The following is a 16,501-nucleotide window of genomic DNA, read 5'->3' as shown; positions in this document are numbered from 1 at the left end:
ATTAAAGACCAGAATATTTTCAAACATCTCTCTGAAAAATTCACATGGCACAAGTTCCTTGATTCCTGCAGAACACACCTAACAAAGACACTGCTTTCATAGCATTTGTTGACAGAAAATGATGATTTCCTATTTTAGGTAAGTTAGAGATTTTACATTTCCTAAGGTTAAAGGTTCCTAAACACACCTGTTTCTGGCATAATCAGAGAAGAAATACATATGGAAAAGACACCAACTGAAAGATTATGTTTCTTCCCTGCTAAGTGAGTAGTTTATCAAAATATCTGACTTTTTTTTTCTTTAGGAAGAGATGACCACATTTAATTGGTCAAATGCTTTTTGTACAGCTCTCACTGGCTGTATTTTATACCTTTGACAAACAATGGATGCAAAATGTACAGAAGAGTATACAGGCCAGCACTGCTCAGCTGTAGACCAGAAAAGATTTCAAACTTAGGGGACAGAAGGGGACTCAGACTAAAGTAAGTTTTTACATCAGAAACAGTGAGTTCAATTTTCACATCAGTCCTCAAAGAAAAGATGTACGATGAATGTAGGACGTAATGATCATAATCTCATTTTTAATAAGGGTATTGAAGTTGCTGTTGTGGAAGGTCTAAATTCATTCATTGTCTCAGCAGTCCAAAGGGATGATAACAGCATGCAACATTGTTAATATAGTTAAGAAAAATAAAGAAGCTGGAATATCCCAGAAACAGAGCTACATTTCTGCATCGAGGCAATTTAGCGACACCACAAGCTGACAAAGCAGGAGAGACAGCTGACACAGTGCCGCAGAGAACCCTCGGCAGTACAACAGCTCCTGGCAGGAAACCTGTATCCAGATCCAGACCTGCTGCAGTGTAATTGCAACTCCATGGAAATCAACCGTTTAAACTGTGTAAACTGTGTCTGAATTTAATCTTTTGGGTTTTATACCGGTTTCAAATGAGCCTTCTCATTTTTTCTCACGATAACAACAGTTGGTCTAAGTGCTATCAAGAGCGTGGAAAGATGACAGGTAGTAACAGCCACCTTGGGATTCTTAACAATTCTTCTGTGTTGCTTATGGAAGTGCTGAATTGGTGACAGCATCGTTACTTTTGTTTCCTGGCTAAAATGAAAAGTGCTACGGATTCAGCTCTCACTGCAGTCTACCAGGAGCTGTGGGTTAATTTTCCACGTGGAACAATTCACACAGCTCTTTCCATAGAAAAGGAATCCTCAAAGAAAAAGCAATCTATTGCCTGAAGATGGGGACTGACAATGTGGTGGGTGTGTATAAACAAACTGGTTATATTTGTAAACATCTATATTAACCACCTAGTTAACACTGAATCAGAATACATTGTTTTCTCCTCCTCTTAGGATCTAGTCAGGCCTTTTTCTCTGCAAACCTCTCCAGGAAATTCTATGGTGTCCAAGAAGTTTTGAAAAGTCAGAGAATAGTTAGCAATTAAATTTGATAACTAGTCACTTATTGTGAAGAAGGTTATATAGAAATATGTTTTCTGTCAAAAGTGTTCATTCATCACTTATATGACACCTAGGGGACATAAGTACGCTGAAGCATGAAAACATTGTGCTGGAGTTAAAATATTTTTGTTTCTTCCTTTTCTTCACACCTTCAAGTAAGACATATGATGTTGTTGTTGAAAACCTATTCATACTTGAAACCAACTCAGGTCTGAAACATGTTTAACATATTCTAGGTGGGGGAAAAGATAAGAAGTAAATAAGGAAAGCCATTTATTTACCAAACCCCTGCAGCTACTGTATTATTTATCCCAGTGCAAAATGTTACCAAATAAGAATTGTGACATTCCACACAGGTGTAAATGATTAATTACACACGGACACAGACTGTACAGCAGACTGCCCAGGATGCAAAATTTTTCCCAGCTTTACTCATATTCATTTTTAACTGTCACTAAATCCACCTAAGTACAATTTCCAATTTTTTCATATCTTTGGTTTTGGTTTCTTTTGTGTGTGTGTGTGAAACTATCTCTCTGTACTCATTAGTCTTATATAATTCAGGATAAAATAGGGTGAGCTACTTAGGTGCACCATGATTCCTCCAGGAATAATTGCATAAAATTATCTTTATAAAAACCAGATTTTTTTTTACATGTTTTCTGATGTCTGATTACATATTTCTGGCCAGGAGGGATTCCCTGCCATTTTTGTAGGACCTGGGGTCACTCACTGCAAGATGTGTTTATTCTACTGTAGACCACAGTCACTTCTCATCGTTATACGTTGCACAGCTACTTTACTGTAATTCATCTCTTTTCAAATGATTCAGCTATTTTCTGCTTTGATTTCAACTGGGATGCTATTACTTATCTTTGCTCATTATTTCTTACAACGTTTCACACTTGTAAGTTCTGTATTTCTGAGAAACGCCTGTATTAAGAATTCCATAGTACCAAGTTAAGACTGAAATATTCCAAGTATGTGTTAAGGAAACTTCAACTTACTACTGTCAAAAAGCAGTGCAACTGAAAGCATGTGTTTTCTTTAATCTTCCTAAAACATACTTAATATATAGAAATGTTTAAAAACTATGGGAACCATTTTTCTAATGATAACCATTACTTACTCTTCCAATACAATATAGTGGTTAAGAATACAGAGATGATCCCTATCCCAAATACTTACGATCTAAACAATACACAGACAATAGATTAAGAAACAAGTGTCACAAAATAGTAGTTCTGCGAATATCAGAATCCATGAGGTCTTCTTTCCATTGGAGTTGTACATTGTGATTGATTGGTTTTGTTACTGAATAATAATAACTATATACCATGAGTTCACTTGTTATTGGACAGCAAAGAATACACATAGGAGAGAAATAATTTGAAGGCTGCAACTGTGGGAAAAGCCAAAATCGGAGTTTGCATCTGGAGAGTCCACAGAGAGAAACCCAGACTGAAGCTGTAACAATATAATCTCTAATAATGTAATACCTAATACAATGAGAGTCTCACAGTCCTCTGCGTGGATTTTCTATTGTCTAGTAAGAATGAGCTCAAACTGCATTCTTTCTTTTCAGAGGAACATGAAATAAACTCCTTTTCTTCTGTGTGGCCACCTTCTTTGATAAAACTTAAAGACACTTTAAATCCCTCTACTCCTCTTCCAAGTTTTGCCAAAGGCTTAATACTTCATTCACAGTAAAGGGTAAATATATGCATTTATATAGTATAATCACAGAAATTTTGTTTCCTCAAGAAACCAGGCCTAAAACCAGAGGAAGGAAGCACTAACAAGGAGCAGTTGTTTTATTATGGTGAGAGGTGACAAGGCTGGACAAGCAGGCATTCAAATGGGAAGAGCTGATCTAGAATGAAAGGTCAAGTGAGGCAGTGAGGTGGGTGGCCAACTTGCCAAATGAGAACTTAAGGGGATGAAAACAGACAAATGCAAGGAGAGAGAAAGATGAGAGAGAAAATCAGAGAAGAGAGGGAGGAATAAATGGAGGAGAACAGGAGAATGGATGAGGATATGGAGAGTAAAATCTGGCTTGTTGGGGAGAAAAGATTGACACTGCTTAACAACTAGTCCCTCTGGAGGACATAGTCTCAAATTATTTGCAAGCACAAATTCATTCATCTTCATGCAAATTATGCAAGGAAAAAGAGGAGGGCATCTCAGAGGAGATGTTATCCACTCAGTCCTTCCACTTCTCTGAGGAAACAGCATCTGCTCAGCCCTTCCAAGGCAAGGAAGTGAAAACTAGCTTTATGTAACAGCTGCAGATGTAGACTGCCAAGAAGTCAAAGTAGTTCATTGCTCCTTCAAGAGTCTAAAAATTCACAGCTCCTGTGATCCACTGGAAGCTTGTTCAGGGCTGTAACAAACTGTTTGAAGGACTCTCCTGTGGAGAATACCAGTTGTGGGAGCACAGAGGAATGATGCAAGCAATGGAACCTGCAAAAGGAAAAAATCTATATATTTCAGGTGACGTAAGAGATGGCAGTGATCAGAGGCTCTGGATGTCATTGATACTCCCCAAGATGGCGCAGAGGGAGCAAAAAAAAGAATGTTGCATACTGCAACTGCAAGACTGAGCAGCTGTTCAGCACAGATATTTGAATGATGTTTGAAAATAAACGTCAGTAAAAGAAGACTCATGCTCCAGGATTGCCTTGGGAAAGAGGTCATGGTGAGAGAAGTTACAGAGCTCTGTGACAGCTAATGAGTAACTACTAATGAGTAACTGTATGTAGCCACTGACACTATGACTGGTTTGGAAATGTTATAAAAATGAGAATAATTTTAAAGATTAAAATTAACCTGATCTCAGGATGAAAAGGTCTTTGGTTTTATTTACTAATTTATTGTGGGTTTAATGTTAATTTAAAACCTAGAAATGCAACTGGATGATTTTAATCCTTTCCTGACATTGGCTTAATGAGGGCCAGACCATCTCATCAGCTCTGGTACTCTCCTTGCTAATAGGAGCACTGACGTGGGTAGTGCTGAAGATGATGTAAAAGGCAATCCCCTCCATAACTGCCCATGCCCACCACGCTCTTCAGAACCATGACACTGGCACAAATCACATTCTGCATAACTGTGGAAAGGCAGACATCAAGAGAGGAGCACAAGGGCTATGGTTTTGTTTGCATCACCTACCCCTACAGAGGTGAGACATCTCCACTTCTCTGTTGCACCTTCTCCAGAAAAATAAATGCCATAGTTTGACAGTAGCTGCTGAACAGTCTTCTGTTTTGCTGGTAAGAAAAGTACATGGTATGGAGGGAAGAGGCAAGGTTGGCATCTTATTTTCAGCTCTTGTAAAGAAATTATCTCTTGCCTTCAAAAGAAAACGTCACTTTTTTTTCCAGAGAATGGTCCCAGCCCGAGCAGTCTCCGGGACTTGGCTGTGCTTGATGAGAATGGGGAGGAGGGGACAAGCACCACAGCAGACAGGAGAGTGCATTAGCAGCGCTCCTCTGCTTTAAAATTAGACATGTGTTTCACAACAACCCTTCCTTCTTCCCATTTTTAAAGTTGATTATTTTCCAAGAAACTCTGAAATGACCGTACCTGTTTTTTAAATTAATTTGGCAAGAATATAGAGAGATGGAAAAGACAGCCCACAAGACACAGGTTATTCTGTATTTCCAACTGGTGGTCTCAACGAGCCTTAATAATAAGCACTGACTAATGCTTCCGAGGACTCTGAAATGTAAGTAAGAACAATTCTCATTTTACAGATGAGGAAACTCAGACACAGAACAGTTCTGTGACTGCTGGGGTCAGAGTGTAGCAATGCTATCTCTCTCATCTGTCAATCTCTGCTGCCCTTTCCCACAGTATATGATCTTCTCTCAAGAATTAATAACCAATATTACAACAGGCCACAAGTCTAAATTCGCTCTTTCCTTTCCCCAGACAGGGTTTATCTAACTTATTTCCTCTTCTCACTCTCCATTCTGACCTTTTCTGCTTTCCTCTTTTCTTCATTGCTGCTTTAAGCTGTGTACGTGGTGGGGATAGCAGGGCTAAAATAACATGTTATACTTTACCCTGAAGGCTGTGAAAGTTGTGATCATTCTTACCTGTTTCAGCAAGGTGTTCAAAAGTCTTCTATGTCTTCTACCGTCATGAGACTTACCCTTGAGGTTAGGAGAAATGCTGCTCCTAAAGTAAAGCAGATGGCAGGAGAGAACACTGTCTGAAAATAAGCTGCTCTAGGTAGTGACTTGGAAAACAAAGCTTTTAAATTTAATAATGATATTCTGAAACTGACCCAAATTCTGTGGAGGGCCAGCCTACAGAGGGAAGCAAACCTCTTAGATTCCAGGCAGCAGGGTAACTATTAGTGAAGAGGTACACCTGAAGACAGAATAGAAATCTCCCCTTTCTAGTGGTTGGTGGAAAAAGACTATTTCTTAGTTGGAAGTCCTGTTGTATGTGGAAATACCAGGAAAAGTGGTCTAACTTGAGCACAGTGCTGAACAAGATAAAAGTTTGCTTCTTCAGATACGATCTTGACAACCTCGCAGCTCCTTTGCCAGGTGCTGAAGCATTCTGCAGCAAAGGTGGACAGGCATCACCCAAAATCACAAGTAGGCACATTGTACATTTCTAGGGAGTGCCTTTTCCCAGAAACCTGCCAACGTCTTTGTAGGATATTAAGTCCTGTGCCGGCTGCATGATTACTGCCTGCCAAAGAAGGTTGACCTGTTCTGGTAAGTATGCTCACATCTCCTTACAGTACAGTCCTTCCACAGTTCACTGTGTTCAACCCACTACGAGAAATTAATCCATAGCCTCAAGATACTACAGAAAGCTGAATTTCAGACCGTGGAAATTTCAGTGACAGAGTTTATCTGCAAGTTTATCTGCAAGTATTACAGAACCCGTAAACTATGTCACAAATTGGATTTGCTTTAGTCCTGTTACATCTGACAACACTGTTAAGAAAATGGAGGAAGAGACGGGAAGAAAAGTGAAATATTTTTACAAGCGGTGTTCACCTGCAGGAAGCCCTACATTCTCAGAAAAAAATTGATTATTTTTTCTTTAGTGGATGCTTTAAAGTACCTGAGCTGAAAGATTTTCAGTTTGAGGGCAGACACACCAGAGTAGGTGAGCAACTTTATTTTTCAGGCCACACCTACGTTTGTAATTGAGTTTGTGATGTGACCAACATGTGCCAATGTGGTTACCTGAATGACAATCATGTGACTGATTGGAGAGACCATTTGGGAATGTCTGAGTACAATCTGTGTGAATACCAAAGCTCCTCAGGAAATGAGCTTCACCAGCACGTAAAACCTACAAGCACCAATCTTGGGAACCCTCTCTTGCGGGGAGATCTGAGAGCTGGGTTGTAGGTAGATATATTCAAATGATACTACTACCATTTTAGCATTTGTGGCTGGATAGTATAGCATACCTTCTCTCCCTGCTGCTTTGAACAGCCCAGTGGACTGACTTTGGCTAGCTGGCACCATCTGATCTGCTTTTGTTAATGAAGGTCAGGGTAGAGCTGTAGATCAGCTCTGAGGTCAAAATTCAACAGTTCTGGATCTTGCACTGAACAGCATGAGTTTTCTGTTAATAAAGTACAAAAAGAAATAGACATAATCAATTCACCTATAATTATTCAAGAGAATGGTGCATTTATTCACCTCTGTAGGGGTTTTTTTTCTATCAGTGTGTAGTAAAGGACAATGCTAATGGAGATCTATATGTATGAATACTGTGCAATGGTAGACAGGTGCTTTCTCCCACTCCTTTCTCATTTTCCTTTTTCTTCTGGGAACAGAACCACAGTTTATCACTTGTTAGCCCTGAGCCTCAGCACAAGAGCTCCTCCTATTCTGCTGGACATTACTTGTATGAACTGGGCTTTTTGATAGTTCAGAATGAGCCCATCAATAGCATATTAACTGCTAAGAAACATTGCAAAGAAAAGAAGTTGATTTGCACTTTTAAAACTCTTTTTTCATGTACATGTCTAATTGTTGGGTAGGGTTCTGTGAAAGATATATTTGGGAACGTAAAGGCTGACTTCGTTGCTTCCTTGGTACAAGAAACCAATGAAAAATAATGTAATATTAAAAAGATTTTTGTTTGCTTCAAGATTTCACACATTCTGAGTCACTTATTCACGTCACCAAAGTTTAATAGCTATTAATTTGATAAAATGAATCTTAATGTCACTGTATTTCTTCATTGAAAGAGGTATCAAACAAGTGTTTCAGCCAGAATTATATTAGCACCATACTATTTCAAAGTTAAGTTTGAGAAAGATAATTAAATAGGAAAAATGTACTCTGGAGGCTTAAAATGCACACTGCAAAATGTCCATTATTAAATGGATATGCTTTAACCAATTCCATTTAACAGAACCATTTTGGTTCTACATCTCCTTTATCCTTGGTTTGATGCTGAGACAGGAAAGTACCACACCAATATGTCAGGTATCTATACTGGATATTAGAAGATATCATACGTAAAATATTGATGGGAGTTACCAGCTTTTTTTTAAACAATCTGGCCACCTGTTTATGTGCTGGCATTTAAACTCTTAACTTTAAATACCTGTGTCCCAGTCAACACTAAATTAGATTAATTTGATTCCATTGACCAAGACATTTCCTATCTTAAAATTTCCACTAGTAGGATTAATACAGTCTACTAGCAAGAACATTACTATTTAAAATCATGATCAGCCTGACAGCAAAGGCCAAAAGTTCATTCTCACACACAGTTGAAACAGGGACAAAAATAAGCAGACCTCAGGAATGATGATCTCCATTTAGCAAATTAATTAAAACAACGTAAGGTAACTTAGGAATAAGAATACCCCTGAGAAATGTTTGCATGGCTTTCAAGATCATGGATACAGTACAAAGTAAAGTCATCTTTTGATGTTAGATGAGTGGAAGCAGCTTCACTGGCATATTTTTTCTGCTGTTTTGAAGTTAGCACCATGTTCTTATTTGTTCTGGCATAGTAGAGTCTCCTCTATTTTTATTTAACCAAAAAGCACTCTTAAAAACATAGTATGTTAATACGCACATTAAATATTAGTGAGAACATAGTAAAGCAGTAGTAAAAGATATCTGTTAGAAATTCATGTATGAATAGGCAATGCTATAGTTAGACCGATCCAAGCAGAGCTGGCGTGAATCAAGCTTGCATTTCCTAGTCTTCCTCACCAGTGTTGCGCAGAACACAGGAGCATCATTTCAGCTTAACTTCAGTTGGAAACACTAAAACACTTTAAACTTGGGCTTTAACTGACACTTTCATTGTGCTAATTACATTTCAAACTTCCACCTCAAGCTCCTGCCCCTCCACACTGTGCCATCCTCATGAATAGCATATTCAGTGATATACAAGTGCAGTCATACAACTCTCCTACCTGAAGAGATAGAGTAGGTTCATTTACATATTTATTAAACATTGTAAGTAGAAGCACGCACTGCAGCGCCACGTTGCGCTGTGAAGGAGGGCTCCAGTAGCAGCTGGGATTACTGCACTGGAAAACACACAACAGTCAGTCTGTTGACATACACGTGAATAAAGGTGGGGAAACGACACAATGGGTGTTAAGACAAAAGCAACTTGAGGGATAACTGCACTCGGCAGTGCAGCTGTGCTCTGCAGGGGCACGGAGAACATCCTTGATCTCTCATTCTCTGCTGGGAGTGCAGCAGAGACAGCACACGTGGCTGGCCAGGAAGGACACTCATCCATCAGCTGCTACCCAGCCAGCCTAGCAGTAATGAGGGACTCCAGAGGGAGCCTGGTTCAGTTCTCACTTGGAAGGAAGATGTTGCTCAAAAGTGTAAAATGGAAATGCTCATTATAAAAAGAATCAACAGCTGAAACAAAAGTTTATTGTTGAAACCATGGGACAAGACTAAAATCAGACTGGTCTCACACCTGCTAATCATAACTTCTTTCCTGTGCAAAGCTTTCTGGATGGTGATACTAAAAGAGCTACTTGAAGATAGTCACATCTTGACATCACACAGATGGGGGTGATAAAAACGACTGTAACACTAAAAGCAGCTCATTTCTAAGTCTGCACCATGACACCACTCAAATACTTCAGAGAAACCTTTCAACATGCTCAATGACAAACATAAACCCTCCACCTACCCTGCAGGATTCAATACATTCTTGCTCTCGAGTTTTTCCAGTGTGTCTCCAGGGCCTGACTTTCCATCTCAGATGGCTTTAGCTACAATTATTTAAGACAGCACCAGCCAGGCTCTCTGCTTGGGTCTGACTGCTCCAGCAGGGGAGGCAACAGGGTAAATATATGGAAGCTCTTCAGCCAGGGCTGTCCTCTTCCCTCAGCCCTCACCACCACCGTGGAGATCCACTCCTGACACACATTTGCTCCTGCTGCGACTGCTATGGGAACAACTCCCACTGACCAGGGCACAAGAGAGACTGCTGGGAGTTGCAACACCTACTCCTATAGCAGAGACTGCCCGGCAAGCTCAGGAGTCCAGGCTGTGAAAGATCAGCCCTGCCCAGATATTTGCAGTGGTGATTTATCATGATCGGGCCCTGACCTGTCTTTCCTGTCCGTTTGTGGGAAGTTAGGGCTCCTACAGCAGGAAGGGAGTGGATAAATGCAGACAGTAATGTTCCTAGTCAAAAAGCAAGATGCCACAAAGCTACTCCACAGGAGTCTTTGGTAATCCTGATCTTTATACGCTAAAAAAGGTATTACTTCTTTATTGTAGAACAGGCGATCAGCCAAGCTGGCCTTTTATCCAGTGCAGACATGATAATGGGAAATATGTATGGGCCTTGCCCTATAATTAGGGTGCATTCAGAAGTGTCACAGGCTTTCCAGGCAGGCAAATGTAAAGCACCGTGACTCATCACTAAAGGGTGTGACTGCTCTCAGGGATTTGTAAGATTTTCTTTAAATGCTGATCGATTCCTTCCTCTTCGATGGGATGTCAGAAACCAGAATTTGGAGAGCCTGTTGGGGGCTGACATGTCAAACTGCTGATAAGCCAGATAAAGCTGTTTGCACCCATTGTCACCAGCCCTAAAGGTGATGAAGGAAATCTTTTACCCACCTAACCCCAGGGAAATAGGTTAGCCAGACTGAAGCAGTCAGGAGCTGTCCAGGATCCTTTCTTTTTAATAACACCCTCAGGATGGACCAATTTAGTCATGTAATTTTTTTTTTTTAAAAACATCAATCAGCTTATGAATAATGTCTGCCCCATGTGTATTTCTCTTTCTGACCTCAACTCAGCCAAGTGAGTTTGACTTTATAATTATCTTGCCTTCTTCTGGCTGGCATGAATGAGGATATTAGCTCTATTACTACCAGCCTATTAACTTTCTGCTTTCACTCAAACTTTGGTCTTTTGTCACCAAAGGTTTTATGGAGCCAAAGGTTTCCAATCTAAGCAGTCTGTAGATAGCACTAAGATATATGCTTGTGCACATACTTACAGATAATTTAATCTGAGATGGTTTAGGGGTGGAATATCTCTATTTGTAAATGAGAAGTTTACTAGGCCTTCAGCATTATTCACTACAACAGCTACTACTTTCACAGCAGAATATCACACACTGAGAACGACAGCGTTATTTTACTACACCCCATGTGCAGAAAAGGGGCAGATTCTCACACTGAAAGTTCTCCGAGAATACTGGTCTGCCAGGGCTGTATCTGTAGAGCCGAGTTCTCCCTAAGTTATGATTTACACACTACACTGTCAAATATGCACCACAAAATCGTTTTATGGAGTTTATGAAGTTGCTTATAGACCTATTGTTCTTACACTTTGCTACAGGTAAAAGTCTGCCATTATTTGCATTTTGCTCTACTATAGTCAAACATTCATAATACTGTACTAAAAATTACGTGTGTGTTAAAGCAAGCTGAAACTACCCATCTATATACTTCAAGGATATTTTTTCAATTCAAATTTCAAGGAAAAAAATTTCTCTTCATGACATTGCTCGCAGATGAATACTCACTGAAATAATGCTTATTTATAGAGGAAAATACCCTTATGAAGTACAAATTACCGTTGTCCAGTAGACAGACCAATCCCACCTGAATTTGCTCTATTTAATTTTTCTCACTTTTCTTACAGCTTTCCAAGTAAAATTATAGAGGTTAAAAGCTGGCTAATACAAGCTGCTTTCAACAAAAAAGTATGGATTTTTTTAAAGCATTGATACACATTTGACATGCACAGACACTGGATTCACATGAATGACTACAGCAACTCCAAAGGGGCCATTATGTTTTTTTCTTGCATCAATAATCCACACACAAGGAAAGAATTTACACAACAGAATACAAGGGTTCCATGGGAACACTGAAATAAAAACAATTCCACATGACTTTGTCCTTCAAAAACACGGATTTACCTGTTATGTTTTTTAAGTGCTTAACGCTAATCTGCCCATTAAAAACTAGTACCCAACTGACCATTTAGTCTTTTAGTGTGCAAAAAACAACTGTCAAATACAGTGTATAACATACAGTAGAACTTACTATCTACTTCATAGGATTACAATGAAGATTAATTAATACCTGTAGTGCTTTAACGTGTGTTAAGTATTTTTCTATGGATTTAGATACAGCAGTGTTCAACACTATAAAGAACCCTGGCTAACTAGCTAACTCCTGTGTTAAAATACAGTTGTTAAAATTCTCCTTCTGGCTTTATTCAAGCACATAAGGATCCAGAGAAAGTAAAGATATCCTGAAAACTCCCCTAAGCACCCCGAGTTCCAGGCCTCGTGACAGCCTGCATTAGAGCAGTCTCAGGACTATAGGTGAGCTATAACAGCCTCCAAAAAGTCATTCTTCAAACAAGAACAACTGAAGCACAGCAGTGTTCTGGCTCTTGCCTTCACCTCTTCCCCCCACCCCCCTCGCCATCCTTCCTCCACCATATTCCTGTGCCAGGATTTGTAAGGTGGCAATACAAAACCAACAGATGGGCTAAACACCAGCTGACAAAGGGACCGGGAGGTGGTTTCCTAACGGTTGGTTCCTGCCCACTGCCACGCTTACTTTACTTCTTGGTTTGAGGACAAAAAAAAAATCTCTGCTTTTCTTGTAAATTCTTGCGGATACAAATTAATTGAAACATAGCAGGAACATTGTTATTTAGGGCCTTATTTTTCATTCATAAACCCAAATGAACCTATAGCATCACAATGTAAAAATAATCCTATTTATGGTAGTGATTTTAAGTTTAAGGCACAACAGGATGAGCTGCAATTACTGACTCTGTAGCAGGCTTCCTGCACTAGCTTCTGTAAATCACTACATCTCTTCCTGGCCCAAGGTTTTTGCCTAATCTACTTTCCTAGCTCTCTCTGTTTAAAATTGTTAATTATCTTGGGAAAAGACATGCTGGATATTTGTACAGGATCTACCTTACAAGGAGCACTAGTTGCTACTATGACACTAATTACTAATAAAAACACAATATAAATTTTACGCCATCTACTTTTAAAAAAAATATTTTGTTAGTTTCGTGGTTCTGCAGTTTGTGCCCATCTAGCTGTGGCGTTGCAGTGAGCTCCAGCAGGTGCTTTAACAACACAGCCTGGTATGGGAACACACATAGAACAGAAAGATGCATTGCTAGGTGGAGATATATTTACTGTCAGGAAACAATGATTTTGTGATAAAGAAGATGGAGTATATGACTGTAAACATTAAGTAGTATTTTCAGTTGAGCAGCTCTTAATCATGAAAAACGTATGCTGGCCTTATTTTACCATCTGTACACCCTTAAAATGGTAGGGGCAAGGAGATCAAGCAATGATTTTTCCATCCCTCATAGTTTTCTTGTGAGAAGCAGAAAATGCCTTTCACCCTAGTTCTGGTGCGAAGCATTGAGTTGTTTGCTATCATAGAATTTCATGTCAGATGGAGGATACTGAACTGTGAATTCCTAAACCTAGAAAAATATTTTCAGATGTCTGTGCAGCCCAAAGCAGCTGTTAAACCTCCACATGCTGACAGTAACTTCATACCTGTGCTCTGACAAGAACAGGGATGGAGACATACCCAAAAAGACATTGGGCTTCTGAAAAAACATCAACCACCTTTGGGAGCAGAGCTTGTAAAAAAAAAAAAAAAAAAAAGAAACACAAACAACAAAAGCAACTGATTGGGAAAAAAAATGCAGGCCTCACCCACTCCTGAGTGCCCAGGACTGTTCAGGCAAGTCTGAACCGTCCTTAGGAAGGCTCTGCACTTCACAATACCAGTTGCACTTTCACAGTTCAAGTACCCAATAAACTGGCAGAGAAGAAGCATTCATGATGGGTACATCAGTTAAAATTACACTGATGTCAAATCACAAGGGATATAAAAAGCCAGACAGCTCGTGATATGTAGCTTTGTAACAATGGCTATTAAAATCGGCATTTCTCCCTTTCCTTCAAACTGTACTGCACCTCTCAGTGCAGCACTTTTTCTGTGGTCGACAACATAACAAACATACCCAAGGAAAATACAACCTCGTAAGAAGAAAGTGTCATCCTTTGAGACCTGATGTCAAATGAATGAATATTCATTCAAATAAACATCTGTTATAACCACACGTTGCTGTAGTAAATCTGTTTTAATAAGGTACAAAAGGCTGGGAAAAAATAAAATCTAGGCTGGCTTTTCAATTAGTCTCTGTTAAATGGGCTTTCTTTATTTTCACTTTGTATCCTGAAAGCCACAGAAGCCACACAACGCGTAGTGGCTGACGTGGTGTGCAACCCTTGACCAATCTACTTACTTTCATTCTGTAGATGCACGCACTTCTAGTACTTTTGATGCCTGTGTTAATTTTCACCTGAAATAAAATAAAAATTTAAACACTTAATCCTGACTTTCAAAGCTCCAGCAAGCCTCATCTTGAGCATCAACAGAATGGGGAAAAAAAAAAAGAAAACAAAAAGGCTCTCAGTGCTGACTGATAGATTTTTGATATTGCCATGCTTCCCTTTTACTAATTATGCCCAGATTGCTCATCATGCCAGATACTGTTTATGCTAGGAATTTTCTACAGCATACCTCAGGGGCAAATTGCCTGTAGTGGTGATGTGGGAATTCTCTATAGCCTACTTTAACAAACAAACCTCCAGTATTCCTCCACATCACATCATTCAACTCTCTCACCAAATCTTCAGCATACTTTTCAACTGAGCTAACTTCAGCTACCCAGAGAAGGGTATTCCCTGACACACGGATTGTTTATTCCCTCTAGAGCACAATATACGCTCTCTGACCCCTCGATCCTGCACAAGCTAAGAAAACACAGTAGTTTTAAGTCATTAGGCTGTTGATAATGAAAGCCCTTGAGGTAAAAGCCATCGAGGCGAAAGCCCTTGTGCTGGACAGCAACGTTAGTCTGAGATTTCATGTAAATTGCACAAACGTTTACAGTAATTGTTAATTCCTTCTCTGCTGAAGCCAGTTATCCACAACCTCATCTACTTTTCACAGATAGAATAAATCTTCCTTCACAAGTGGATTTTATTGCCAGTATGATCAGGCTCCAAGTTTGGAATATTTACATTATTTCAACTGGCGGATTGCTTTTACCACACGGTGTACTCCAGGCGTACGGCGTGAAAAGCTGTTCAAGTACACACCAGAACAGCGCGTTCACGACGGGCCAGAAAACAAACTAAATCTTCATCCTATACCATCTTCCTGTGACACCTACCACAACTGCTATCGATTATCCCCTTTCCTCTCCAGAATTTGGCACACTGGCTGCTCACGGAACAACTCCTAGTTCTGTTTTTACTCCTGAATACCCCACGAGGAGTGGCGAGGCTGCAGGGTGGCAGTCCTGCTGCAGCGGGGGCGCAGCACGGCCGTTACGAGGCAGGCTCCCCCCGCGCGTTGGGTCTCCTCAGCCCCACACAGGGCTTGGCTGGCGGGACAGCCAGGGCCACCGCTCCGCTGCCGGGGCTCCCGCAGAGCCGCCACGCCAGACACCGGAGTTTCTCCAGTTGCCACGTGTGAAGACGTGCCAAGAGTGGAGATTTTTTGCAGGGGAATACTTGAGGGAGGTAACGGCAGGGTGAGAAACCGCCAACGGTCCCATTCCTGCATCGGCGGCCAGCGTCTGTCCCTACCCTGACGCCGGGCACAAGGCATGAGGCAAGGTGTGAGGCGTGAGGTGTGAGGCGCGAGGCCGGGGCGGCTGAGGAGGCCGGGGGGCGTGGAGGCCTCGCGGCCCCCACCCGGCTGCAGACGTCGGTGGGCACCGGCCTGGCGAAGCCCGAGTGGTGCCCCGCCGGCGGGCTGGAGGCGGGAGCCCGCCGGGAGCCCGGCTCAGCCGACGGCTGCGGCAGAGGGAGGCCGCGGGCCGGGCCGGGCCGGGCCGAGCCGAGCCGGGCCGAGCCGAGCCGGGCCGGGCCGGGCCCAGCGGCCGTCGAGGGCCGCCCCCCCGCGCGCCGCCGCTTTGTCCTTGCCCGGCCCGGAGCACGCGCGCCCTCGGCCGCGGCGGGAGAGCGCCTGCGCGACCCCGGCCCGGAGGGGGGCGCGCTCCGGCGGCCGCCAGGCGGGAGCGAGCGCCCCCTCTCCCCTCCCCCCGCCGGCCGGGAGCTCCGCCGGCGGCGCCGCGGCGGCGGCGGCGGCGGGAGGGAGGGAGGCCGGGCGGGCGGGAGGCCGGAGGCGGCCGGCGCCCCCTCCCCCGCCCCCGCCGGCGCGCGCCCGCCGCCCCCCGCCCCGGCCCCCCGGCCCGCCGCGGGAGCCCGCGCCGCAGAGCGGGGCCCGCCAGCGCCACCCGCCGGCCGCGGGGCCGCACCGCGCCTCCCCCCGTCCCCCCCTGCTCCGGCTCTCAATGTTCCACACTGCCCGGCCACAGAGCCGCCGCCGCCGCCGTATAGCCCCCCGGCCGCCTCCGTCCCCTCCTCGGGCGCCGCGGGCCCGGCCCGGCCCCCCGCCATCCCGCCCCTCCGACCCAGCAGCGGGACAGGACGCCGGCGAAGGTAAGGGAGAGGC

General features: G+C 42.5%; 1 protein-coding gene and 1 long non-coding RNA gene across 3 annotated transcripts in view; one reads left to right on the top strand and one right to left on the bottom strand.

The window, feature by feature from the left end:
* Positions 1-2,829: 2,829 nt before the first annotated feature.
* Positions 2,830-15,083, bottom strand: LOC142414738 (uncharacterized). The gene is made up of 4 exons (XR_012777201.1): positions 14,280-15,083; positions 6,920-7,077; positions 5,544-5,658; positions 2,830-5,196 (listed from the first exon to the last, which is right to left on the bottom strand). It is a non-coding gene; the product is annotated as an uncharacterized LOC142414738 (long non-coding RNA).
* Positions 15,084-16,213: 1,130 nt separating this feature from the next.
* The window catches only part of UBE2E3 (ubiquitin conjugating enzyme E2 E3), a 60,027-nt gene continuing 59,739 nt past the window's right edge, over positions 16,214-16,501 (top strand). The window contains exon 1 of one of the 2 annotated variants that reach the window (XM_075511807.1): positions 16,214-16,488. The gene's annotated coding sequence lies outside the window, so the exon portion shown is untranslated. The remainder of the gene's footprint in view (positions 16,489-16,501) is intronic. The other variant, XM_075511808.1, reaches the window with a different exon arrangement.

Source organism: Mycteria americana, chromosome 9 (genome assembly GCF_035582795.1).
Source record: "Mycteria americana isolate JAX WOST 10 ecotype Jacksonville Zoo and Gardens chromosome 9, USCA_MyAme_1.0, whole genome shotgun sequence".
Classification (NCBI taxonomy): Eukaryota; Metazoa; Chordata; class Aves; order Ciconiiformes; family Ciconiidae; genus Mycteria; species Mycteria americana.
The sequence above is the reverse complement of the archived record's forward strand: the minus strand, read 5'-3'. Positions and strand labels throughout refer to the sequence as shown.